The sequence below is a fragment of the Salvelinus sp. IW2-2015 genome, linkage group LG13 (assembly GCF_002910315.2).
Source record: "Salvelinus sp. IW2-2015 linkage group LG13, ASM291031v2, whole genome shotgun sequence".
Taxonomy (NCBI): Eukaryota; Metazoa; Chordata; class Actinopteri; order Salmoniformes; family Salmonidae; genus Salvelinus; species Salvelinus sp. IW2-2015.
In genome coordinates, this window is record NC_036853.1 from 28182190 (window position 1) to 28194168 (window position 11979).

The 11979-nt window shown below is 40.0% G+C and overlaps 1 pseudogene; it reads right to left on the reverse strand.

The window, feature by feature from the left end:
- Positions 1 to 6812: 6812 nt before the first annotated feature.
- Positions 6813 to 11309, reverse strand: LOC111971213 (aquaporin-4-like; annotated as a pseudogene).
- Positions 11310 to 11979: the final 670 nt, after the last annotated feature.

The window sequence follows — 11979 nt, forward strand, 5'->3', positions numbered from 1 at the left end:
GTGCGTGCGTGCGTGCGTGCGTGTGTGCGCGCGCGCTCAGTGTTTTGTTTAGCCTGTAACTAAGTGAGTTTTAAGCTCACATTTTTTGGTAATCATCCTCCTGCCCTCTTTCGTTCTCCTTCAGTCTTGTCATCTGGTGCCTCCCATTCACTGTACAAGGAGGCTGTATGATTTCAGACACAACAACTCCCAACATCTCCATTGCCAGAATTTCCAGCAAAAGAACAAGGTATTGACATAGCCCTTTCTGTGTGTCCCTGTCTCTATGTCTTTGTGGCATTTATGTGCAACTACAGTATGTCTGTGTCTTGCTTCTCTGGTCATTTAACTTTTAATGAGAATGTGTTTTTTCTCCCTCCAATTAATTTAAACGGAGCAATTATATAAACACATTTAATAAATAGAAATTGCCACATGATAGAACACAGCTCTGTGAGGAGAGAGGGGCTTCACTGTACCAACAGCACAGTTTACTAAGCACTTTCCTGGGAATGGCCTACTGTACACACACACACACACACACACATGCACATGCACGCACAACACATGCTCTAACCCCTTAAAGATTTTTTTTTTTTTTTTTTCACATGTGATCACATATGATTTAGGTGGGGGGAAAATACAGGTGGGCTCATGATAAGGTCTAATATATATGTAAATTAATCATGTAACAATTAACCCATTAGTAACTTGGGGCACCATGGAAAAAGTTTCTTTAAAGAGTTAACGTTTCCCGAATTAACTCAAGAATATATCAGAATATATCGTTATCATACGAGTCATCCATTAATAATTTCCTCATATCAGTCTCCTTCTGAACGTCACTGACCTCGTAAATCGCACAAACCCTAGCCTAAAAATGATGATCCAGCGATACACAAATTGTCTTAATCATTGGGGGGCTATCTGTTTGCCCTGTGCCAAGCTGATCTGGTGCCTATGATCCTCACCCAAGAGAGAGAGTCATGACAATGGTTATGCTGATGCAAGTTGGGCACATTCTTCAACACTGTCTGTTCTGCAAACTTTGTAAAAACAAGTGTCACTAATGAGCTACTCTGTAAAAAGGTTATGGTGCATTCTCCAGTAATTTAACTGGAAACCATTTGTCAGTAAATGAGTGTAAAACTCACAATAACACACACCAGTAACCTACTGTGCCTTAACTGACTCTTCTGTTGATAAACATTACTTGCTAATTGGCAGCATACTGTAGCAGTGGCAGCCTCTCAGAATAGTGCAGGTGTGGCGTATTGGAGGCGCCTTGCAATTAGCTCTTTTTGTTCTCCCATGAGAGGTAATGTCATCCCAATTAATTAGCTCTGTTGAATTCTGTAGTGAGACAATAAGCTTGAAAATTGTATGTTTTCCAGCCTTGTGAATACCTGGCATAAGTGCACGTGATACAGGTCATTGTAATGCTAACTTTCCTGCCATACCATCAGGTCAGTGAGTGTGGCACATAAGCTACACTAAGTTCCTTTGATATGTACAGTAACTGACTTGCAGCTAGTTGTCAGTGACTCATTGAAAGTTTAAAATTAACTTTATGAAACAGCTGTCATTAAACTGCTGGAAAATGGTGGTTTTAAAGTTAGTGGTACACAGTTCAGCATAAGTGTAAGTATAAGCCACCTGTGGTTTGAACTCACAACCTCTGGATTTGAGGTGCACTACCACAAAATCTAGTGTTCTTACACACATTCATTACCTATAATACATCTCTGCACTCAGCGAAAGAGAGCCATCTCCACTGCTATTTTAGTCGTCAGTTAATCTGACTATTCTCTTATCATTGATTTAATTGACTTAGTTCAGCAATTTGAGGGTTTTCTGTATAGTTGTCTAATGTTGGTGGGGCATATATTATTCTGTTTTAATGTTACTCCTGAATCACTATGATATGAGTATATTTTCAACAAAGCTGAGGTTCACTGTGTAAGTGTAAAAATACAGGTGGAATCAGTTATTAACACAGGTGTGGTGGAGTAGCAGAAAGATTGGAATACTGTGAACCAAGAGATTGTGAGTTCAATAGTCCTGAATGATAAATTATTTTTGAAGTCAGTTCCGTTTCGGTTCGATTATAAAAACGTTACGTTTTTTTCTATTTTATTATATTTTTCTATTATTATATATATATATATATTTTTTTTTACATCAAATCAAATTGTATTTGTCACAGACGCCGAATACAACAGGTGTAGGTAGACCTTACCGTGAAATACTTACTTACAAGCCCTTAACCAACAAAGCAGTTTTAAGAAAACAGAGTTAAGAAAATATTTACTAAATAAACTGAAGTAAAAAAGTAACACAATAAAATAAAATGCACTATGCATTATGCAGATCGAATGCTATAACAACACAGAATAAAATCATGAATAAAAGTCCCATGATGGTAGTGACTGCCCATTACTGCTTATCAGTCATTAACCATAATTTTTAACAGTCATTAACCATCATTTATTCACATGACTTTACTTTAATAAAATACTTAATTTGTGTATATTACATTTGTTTTATTTGATAACTATTATTTAATTCAAAGTCATCATCTCATCTATAGAGAGCTACTTCCTATGCTGCCTGACAAAATCCCTATTTTATTAGTTGTTCAAAGTAAATAAGGTATACTTTTATGACTGCTGAATATCAACTATCAATCAATATTTTCAGGCAGAGATACCTCACGACTGCTCTCTATCCCTCTAGAGATCATGCATTCTCCTCTCTCCTCTCTCTCCGTGTCTGCCCCACACTAACCTGAGGTAGCATATAAAAAACACACAGACCGTACAAGTAGGTGTGTAATGGATTATGGTCATTGTAATTAAATACAATGTTTTCTGCGCTGAACTATGTAGCATATTGTTGGAAACTAAATCTCCCTTCTACATCGCACCGTTCTGACTTGATCTGCTATATCTCTAGAGAAAATGTTCAATGTGTGCATTGAGTTCACAAAAAAAATTAACTAATAATAAACGGAATTCAAATAAATTCACCAAAGTCGGTCAATTAGTTGTCACAAAAAAATACACACTTTTTGGTTAATGGCTCAGCACTAGAGTTCAAATCCCATGCGCTTTTCTACATGTGAAATCATGTGGTTTTTCGGTAAGGGGCACATTCTTATGTGCTCAGAAACGAACATCACACACATACTGTACTTACATGCCTGTGCTTTCCCTAAAACTAAAACTTCCAACTCAAGCCTTTCCTGACGTCGTTAGTGCCCTCTGCTGTTAGACAGCGGTAAGTACACCAGTTTAACTTTGGGGAAAGTGGAATACAAGTAATTTGTACAACTGAATGCATTCAACTGAAATGTGTCTTCCGCATTTAACCCAGCCCCTCTGAATCAGAGAGGTGCGGGGGGCTGCCATAACCGACATCCACCGCTTCGGCGCCCAGGGAACTGTGGGTTAACTGCCTTGCTCAGGGGCAGAACAACAGAGTTTTACATTCTCAGCTCAGGGGTTTAATACAGCAACCTTTCGGTTACTGGCCCAACGCTTTAAGCATTTCTAGCCTCAAACATGCAGGGGATTTGTTTTGGAAAACATTGTATCCCATAGTGCTGGGATATGGAAAAAATTCTCTACATCATAAATCATGTTGCTAAATCAACCAATCAATGAATCAATCAATTTATCAACCAATCCATCAGCCAGTTAACTTGATTAGTTATGAGGTACCTCAGTATACTGCAGCACAGCTCGGGGGAGAGGCAATTGATATTCAATTCAAGAAATAGGTCCAACATAATAACAGTAGAAAAACAACACGAAACAGCTCCATTATCTGCTTTTTATACAATCACTCTATAGATTATAGTACTTACCTAAAACAGAGGAAGATCCGTCTGTGAGTGTGTCTGTGATTAAGGGCTTGAATTCTTCATATCGCTGAAGCTATAGCGTGATTGCAATTTAAAGGTAATTTGCGATCGAGCTCAGATATGCAGTCTCCACTAACGTGGGGAAATTGCCTTTAAATTCCTATGCCCTGTAGCGCAGCTCTTCGCGCTACGGATTGAATAGAGCCCAAAATATGAGAGGGATAGGAAGGGAGGACATATTAACAAAAGCAAAAATCGTAAGGAAGGGAGACAATAAAAGAGTTCAAATTAATAAAGTAAAAGTAGAATAAATCTCTCCATCCCACCTCCATTTAATCTTTATCCATGAACATTGTTCATCCCTGCCACATCTTATATACACATGTAAGCAGTGTGTATTGGCTAGCTAGTTAGCGGTGCGCGCTAGTGGCATTTCAATCGATGACATCACTTGCTCTGGGACCTTGATGTAGTTGTTCCCCTTGTTCTGCAAAGACTGTGGCTTTTGTGGAGTGATACAGTTAAAGTCGGAAGTTTACATACACCTTAGCCAAATACATTTAAACTCAGTTTTTCACAATTCCTGACATTTAATCCTAGTAAAAAGTCCCTGTCTTAGGTCAGTTAGGATCACCATTTTATTTTAAGAATGTGAAATGTAAGAATAATAGTAGAGAGAATGATTTATTTCAGCTGCGCTAGTGGCATTTCAATCGATGACATCACTTGCTCTGATACCTTGAAGTAGTTGTTCCCCTTGCTCTGCAAAGACTGTGGCTTTTGTGGAGTGATACAGTTGAAGTCGGAAGTTTACATACACCTTAGCCAAATACATTTAAACTCAGTTTTTCACAATTCCTGACATTTAATCCTAGTAAAAAMTCCCTGTCTTAGGTCAGTTAGGATCACCARTTTATTTTAAGAATGTGAAATGTAAGAATAATAGTAGAGAGAATGATTTATTTCAGCTTTTATTTCTTTCATCACATTCCCAGTGGGTCAGAAGTTTACATACACTCAATTAGTATTTGGTAGCATTGCCTTTAAATTGTTTAACTTGGGTCAAACGTTTCAGGTAGCCTTCAACAAGCTTCCACAATAAGTTGGGTGAATTTTGGCCCATTCCTCATGGCAGAGCTGGTGTAACTGAGTCAGGTTTGTAGGCCTCATTACACGCACACGCTTTTTCAGTTCTGCCCACAAGTTTTCTATAGGAGTGAGGTCAGGGCTTTGTGATGGCCACTCCAATACCTTGACTTTGTTGTCCTTAGGCAATTTTGCCACAACTTTAGAAGTATGCTTGGGGTCATTGTCCATTTGGAAGACCCATTTGCGACCAAGCTTTAACTTCCTGACTGATGTCTTGAGATGTTGCTTCAATATATCCACATAATTTTCCTCCCTCATGATGCCATCTATTTTGTGAAGTGCACCAGACCCTCCTGCAGAAAAGCACCCACAACATGATGCTGCCACCGTGCTTCACGGTTGGGGTGGTGTTCTTCGGCTTGCAAGCCTCTCCCTTTTTCCTCCAAACATAACGATGATCATTATGGCCAAACATTTATATTTTTGTTTCATCAGACCAGAAGGTATTTCTCCAAAAAGTACGATCTTTGTCCCCATGTGCAGTTGCAAACCGTAGTCTGGCTTTTTTATGGCGGGTTTGGAGCAGTGGCTTCTTCCTTGCTGAGCAGCCTTTCAGGTTATGTCAATATATCCACGTCTTACTGTGGATAAAGATACTTTTGTACCTGTTTCCTCCAGCATCTTCCCAAGGTCCTTTGCTGTTGTTCTGTGATAGATTTGCACTTTTTGCACCAAAGTACGTTCATCTCTAGGAGACAGAACGTGTCTCGTTCTTGAGCGGTACGAGGGCTGAGTGGTTCCATGGTGTTTATACTTGCGTACTATTGCTTGTACAGATGAACGTGGTACCTTCAGGCTTTTGGCATCCTTGCTCCCAAGGATGAACCAGTCTTCTGGAGGTCTAAAATCTTTTTTCTGAGGTCTTGGCTGATTTCTTTTGATTTTCCCATGATGTCAAGCAAAGAGGCATTGAGCTTGAAGTTAGGCCTTGGGGAAATACATCCACAGGTACACCTCCAATTGACTCAAATGATGTCAATTAGCCTAACAGAAGCTTCTAAAGCCATGACAACATTTCCTGGAATTTTCGAAGCTGTTTAAAGGCACAGTCAATTTAGTGTATGTAAACTTCTGACCCACTGGAATTGTGATACAATTAATTATAAGTGAAATAATCTGACCGTAAACAATTGTTGGAAAAATGACTTGTGTCATGCACAAAGTAGATGTCATAACCGACATGGCAAAATTATAGTTTGTTAACAAGAAATTTGTGGAGTGGTTGAAAAACGAGATCTAATGACTCCATCCAAAGTGTATGTAAACTTCCGACTTCAACTGTAGGTAGTGATGCTTCTAAGGTGACTGTCATCAATGTGTTCAGAGAGTCCCTGGTTCAAGCCCAGGTTGGGGTGAGGAGAGGGATGAAAGCAACACTGTTACATACATATAAACTCATAAATTAGTAAATCAATATCTTTTAGCTATTGGAGTAACATCTCATATTGATCATTCAGGCCATAAAGGATAAGAAGAGAAAGAGAGGAGCACCCAGTAGAAAGGGTGGAGATTTGAACACGTACACTGAGAAAGGAGGACCGCTACTCTATGTTATCCAGGGGTTGGTCTGTGTTTGTGTCTATATTGCAAGTGTCTACATACAAAGTATGCTGTGTGTGTTAAGTCTGTCTGTTTCTCTACAGAAGGCAAGTCTATTGTTGTGTCTATAGTCCGTCTACAGTATTTGACTGTCAGTTTGCATAGCAAGTCAGTCTCTGTAAGAGGTCAAGTCAGTCATAAGAGAAAGTCTTTAGGTCGGTCAGTATTTAAGATGTCAGTCCATCAGAGATCAGTCTCTATAAGAGGTCAGTTTCTTTGAGGGGAGGGTATAGGTTAGGGGACTGTACAGTGGTCTGGTCTTCTCTCCCAGTGCACCTCACTAGTCATACAGAGGAGAGCACCTCCCCTGACGTCTCCCTCTCCCTCTCCTTCTGTTCAGCTCTCTCCACATCCATCACGGTGAAGGGGTGTTCTTTGGCCAGTTGGTCACGGTCTACCCTTAAAAGCTGCTCTGGACCTCGCGATATTTGMTGGAGGTGAAGCCAGTCTTGGAAAGGACCTCAGTATAACGTCTCTTCAGCTCAGGGTCGGGACAGAACAAGTACTCATACATAGTTGCAGCTGTCACACCACCCAGCACTGGGCTTACCCAGTACACCTGAGATGAGACAGAGGGAGAACTATTAGTATACTGTATTTACCCGTGTGGGTATGTATGTGTCGGTGTGTGTGTCTATGGGTGCATCAGTATGAGAGCATAGAGAGTGTGTAGTTTGTATATGGTTGTATGTGATTGTATGTGCATTGTGTATCATTTGTTCTCTCTTACCCAGTGGTTCTCCCAGCTCCAGGTGACCATGGCAGGTCCAAATGATCAAGCAGGGTTCATACTGGCACCAGTGAAGGGGATCTAAACAGAAGAGTATAGAGATATTACACAAATATACTAATTGAGACATTCCAACCCGAGGACTTGTGTAGTGTAGTTTCCCTGGTTCATTTGGCCCCATGTTGCAACATGGCCAGTTTGGCAACTGGCTATGGCTAGGGTTGCAATGGAACATTCAGTAATTTTGGTAATTAACTGGTAATCTATGGCAATCTATGGTAACTTTCAGAATTTATACTTGAACAACTTGTGTTATTCAAAATGTTTTCATATATACAGTAGTATTCCAGTTTTATATCTGTGTCCATATTGTCCATGAGTTTCTAGTGGATGGATAGACCATATGGTTCAAGAGGAAATCGCCATAGCATGGCTCTGCGACGAAATATTTTGATGTGCGACCAGAGGTTTTATTTTGGGAGCACTGGGACTATGAAAAAAGAACCAAGATAATAATTATTGTAATCATCAGGCTACCCTGTACCGTTGTTTCCGAGTGCTTTAGAGAAACAAGCGAGTGCCGATTTGTTTGTGTGAAGGTTGAATCCTTACTACAGCGAAAACGGCTTGCTTCTAGCCCAACAAGGTCAAAAGTTCTGACCCATTTAACAGGTGTTGTGCCGAAAATCTCCCCCCTGCCAGAATCCCCCCTTCTAATTTTCTTAATTTTGTAGCTAGAGTCAAATACTTTCTGTGACACACATCAGAATCAAATACTTTCTATAGAACAAACTTCACGTCAGGATAGGCGCAAAAATCTTCCCCCTGACAGAATTCTCCCTCCCTTCGTGTTCTTCATTGCTGTGACTTGCTTGCAAGTTGAGATTTCTGCTCTTCACTCCGTTGTCAGTTTAGCCTACATTTCACTGATCTTAGTAGCAGAAAGCATTTTTGTTTCAAAAATCTAACACGCAAAAACACCGGCGCAACATTTCTATCTTCCTATTGCAGGGACCACATTTTACGTTCAAAAACCATGTCCCGGTCTGTTCTAAAACTACTCGCGCTTCGATGTTGTTAACCATTTGCTTATACTTTGTTCAGTCATGTTACCTCATTGGCTAGCTAGCTCGCAACCTGGTAACTTTAACCAGTATATCTAAACATTTGGGGGCACAGAAAGAAAGGAAAAGGAGATCAAAAAAGGGGTCGTCATTAGTTAACACAGCCACAAAGTCATAATTATACCTAAACCCTGCCTATTTCTACTTTTTCTCTTCTTAAGATCCGGTGTTAAATTTAACCATCAATGTAACCATAACCTTAACCACACTGCTAACCGTATACCTAACCCTAACCTTAAATGAAGACCAAAAAGCGTTTGTTTTCATGCATTTTCATAATATAGCAATATTTTAATTTGTGGCTGTGGTAACTAGTGACAACAATATAGAAACCTAATATTCCACAAATTACTTTGTAATTTCAATAAAAAATATTCCTATCAACATTTTAGCTTTTATAATTTACAGTGTTACATATTAGTTTCTATGACACAACACGTGCTTCAAAAATAGCTAGAAACTCCTGGTGCTCCTGAATATCATGTGGTACTCATAACATTTAGAATTTGGGAGCTCCAATGCTACCAATTACATTTTTTTCATTTAGAGCCCTGGCCATACATCAGACCTACCTCATCAAAGAGTATCTTTAATAATCCTAGAGCACCCACTGTCACATCTGCTCTTGCCACACCCCCTAGTGGACATCCGATGTCTCCTTCACCTGCAGCCATTCCCCTAGTTCTCTCTCCCTCTCTCTCGCTGTGTGATTGTGTGGTTGGAGACAGGTGTGCTGGAGTCAGAGCAGTTCCCCACCAGCTGCAACCCGTTCCATAATCAAGACCTCTACAAATACTCAGTCCTGCCACTTCCACTCTGCCATATTGTAATCTCCGTTCAGTGAGTCATGCTGCTAGCTATATGTTATTTAAGATCCTGTATCCTGCTGTGCCTTTTTCCTTGCCTGACGCTGTTTCTCCTCTCACTACAGTTTTGCCGCTCTGACTCTGGTTCCTGTCTCCTGTTCCACATCTCACCACCCTGCTACCCTGTTCTGGATTCAACTCACCTTCTCTTCCTTGGATTCCCCTACGGACCTGTTTACCCTGTCCCAACCCAGCTCACTCCAACCTCAGCCTCCACATCTGGTTTCCTACAACTCATCCGAGCTTCCCTGGATCTGCACTTCATCTCTCCCCGTTACAATAAATATCTTGGTTCATTCATCCCTGTGTTCTGGTCTGAGTCTGATCTTGGGATCCCCTGTGCTGCTCCGCCTAACACCCACACCCTGCAAAAAAATACAAATAACTCCCTTGCCATTCGTGAACTAACACTCACACTTGACTTTTTCCTACTAGCACTGCCTTTGCTGATAGCTAATATATTTTGGAAAAATGTATAACAGAGATGTCTCACCTAGGCATCTTAAAATGAACGCACTAACTGTAAGTCACTCAGGATAAGAGTGTCTGCTAAATTACAAAAAATGTAATTTAAAATGTAGCCTAATGAGAAAACACTCCAACTACTGTCAGTTTTGGTGCTAAAACATTTACGACAAAGACAAATTGACATAGTAAAATATATACAAGAGTGTAAAAGAATTTATAACATATTTCAAGCTGAAACACTCATGAATGGTATTCATTAAGTTGATGTTTTATATTTATGATTTACAGCTTTAGCATTACATGTTTTAATCATACCTGATTATTTTATATATTTTACATGTAATAAGGCCACACAGAGGGCCAGAGATAGACGCTTGTGATAATCTGAAGTAGCTACCAAAATGGCCACTAGATGTCATGCGATAAAATTCCCCTAAACCTTGAAAATTACCCAAATTCTGATAGTTTACAGGTAAACTTGAAATGTTATCAGTAATATACCCTCCCTTTGCAACCCTAGCTATGGCTGAAAACAGGTTAGGGTTGAGGGTAGGGCTAGAGTTAGGTTTAGAGGTAGGTGTAGTGTTAGGGTTAGTGTTCATTGTTAACTGATGAAGTGTTGCTAACTATTTTGGCTACCTGAGGTACTCCTCACAGCAAACAGGTGTCCAATGCAGACAGAGAAGCCGATGGCCAGGGCAGCCGGGCCCTTCAGGTCGCTGCGTTTGGAGTCACAGGTGGCGAACACGGTGAAGACGAGCTCAAAGGTGATGAAGAATTCTATCACTAGAGCGTGACCCACGGAGATACTGGTGTTCACCTGGGGAGAGTCACATGACCTTGGTTAGCCAACAGGACAGGATGTAAGGCCCATGCAGAAGACATGAGGACAAGGTCTGAGTCCTAAATGGCACCCTATTTCTACATGGAACCAAAAAGGGTTCAAGGATTCCCACTGGGCACACACTAGTTGAATCAACGTTGTGTCCAGGTAATTTCAATGAAACTACATTGAACCAACGTGAAATAGACGTTGAATTGACGTCTGTGCCAACTGGATTAGTTTATGGGGCCAGCCAAATAACATATTTAAGCTCTAGATATAGCACCTTTTTTTCTAAGTGTGTAGTTTCTCTTCAATGATGATGAAAACAGCTAACATACCCTATAATCAGTTTAAATAGGTCAACAGAATTGGATTTCAGACAAAAGACTCTACACACTCAACTTATATTCATTCTACACTTAAGACAACTATTTCAGTCACATCCAGATTATCAATGTTAAAGTCCAGAGTCAGTCTCCCCCCTCCTCCTTACTGATATGACGCCCATCTCGCCCCTGACGGAGCCTGGAGTAACCCAGTAGAGCACAGCCGCCCCCACCACTGCCCCCAGACACTGGGCCAGCAGGTAAAACACAGCCTTTGCCAGGCTGAGTCTCCGGGTCACCACCATGGCAGTGTGAGTGAGTTTGGAAGTTTGGAAGTGACCTTGAAGGCAGTGGTGGAAAAAGTACCCAATTGTCATACTTGAGTAAAAGTAAATATATCTTAATAGAAAATGATTCAATTGAAAGGGAAAGAGTAAAATTCTACTTGAGTAAAAGTCTAAAAATATTTGGTTTACAAGTAAATGTAATTGCACAAATATACTTAAGTATCAAAAGAAAAAAGTAAAAGTGTAAATCATTTCAAATTCCTTATATTAATCAAACCAGATGTCACACATTTTATTTATTGTATTTACTGTTAGCCAGGGGCACACTCCAACACTCAGACATAATTTACAATGAAGCATTTGTGTTTAGTGAGTCAGCCAGATCAGAGGGAGTAGGGATGACCAGGGATGTTCTCTTGATAAGTGTGCAAATTTGGCAAATGTCCTGTCCTGTTAAGCATTCAAAATGTAACACGTACTTTTGGGTGTCCGAGAAAATGTATGGAGTAAAAAGTACATTATTTTCTTTTGTAATGTAGCGGAGTAAAAGTAAAAGTAATTAAAAATATATAAATAAAAAAGTAAAGTACAGATACCCACAAAAACGACTTAAATAGTATTTTTACTTAAGTATTTTACACCACTGCTTTAAGGATATTAATAAAGGTCTAACCACACATTTCCAACCCAGTCAGCCCTCGAGGTAGCCTTTGGTCATGACTCTGTTCCATTACATTACACACGAAGGCATCTTCTATAC